Raw genomic sequence first — 760 nt, 5'->3', positions numbered from 1 at the left:
AGGTGATGTCAATCTTAAGGTTTTAAATGCCCAGACTCATCTGACCTCGCCCCAACAATCAGTACCATGGGTTCTTCTAAGCAGTTGTCTAGAAAACCAAAACTGAAAATAGTTGACGCTCTCAAAGCAGGAGAAGGCTATAAAAAGATAGCAAAGCGTTTTCAGATGCCAATATCCTCTGTTCAGTATGTAATTAAGAAATGGCCATCATCAGGAACAGTGGAAGACACTGGAGTTGTGGTACACCATTCCACTATAAAGAGATACTTGTACAGATATGGTTGTCATGGAAGAGTCATCAGAAGAAAACCTCTTCTACGTCCTCACCACAAAAATTTAACGTTTGAAGTTTGCAAATTAACATATAGACAAGCCTGATGCATTGTGGAAACAAGTTCTGTGGACCGATGAGGTTAAAATAGAACTTTTGGGACGCAATGAGCAAAGGTACGTTTGGAGAAGAAAGGGCACAGAATTTAATGAAAAGAACCTCTGTCCAACTGTTGGACATGGGTGGGTGGATCAATCATGCTTTGGGGGTTATATTGCAGCCAGTGGCACAGGGAACATTTCACGAGTAGAAGAAAGGAAAGATGGATTCAATAATTTCAGAAAATTTTGGACGCTAACTTGATGCTATCTGTGAAAAAGCTGAAGTTAAAGAGAGGATGCCTTCTGCAAATGGATAATGATCCTAAACACAACTCAAAATCCACGGTGGATTACATCAAGAGGCGTAAACTGAAGGTTTTGCCATGGC

General features: G+C 40.5%; 1 protein-coding gene across 2 annotated transcripts in view; it reads right to left on the bottom strand.

Annotated features, from left to right (window-relative positions):
• The window catches only part of slc4a5a (solute carrier family 4 member 5a), a 50,082-nt gene that overhangs the window by 6,216 nt on the left and 43,106 nt on the right, over window positions 1-760 (bottom strand). The window lies entirely within an intron of this gene.

This window comes from Etheostoma spectabile, chromosome 5, assembly GCF_008692095.1.
Source record: "Etheostoma spectabile isolate EspeVRDwgs_2016 chromosome 5, UIUC_Espe_1.0, whole genome shotgun sequence".
NCBI classification, from domain to species: Eukaryota; Metazoa; Chordata; class Actinopteri; order Perciformes; family Percidae; genus Etheostoma; species Etheostoma spectabile.
The sequence above is the reverse complement of the archived record's forward strand: the minus strand, read 5'-3'. Positions and strand labels throughout refer to the sequence as shown.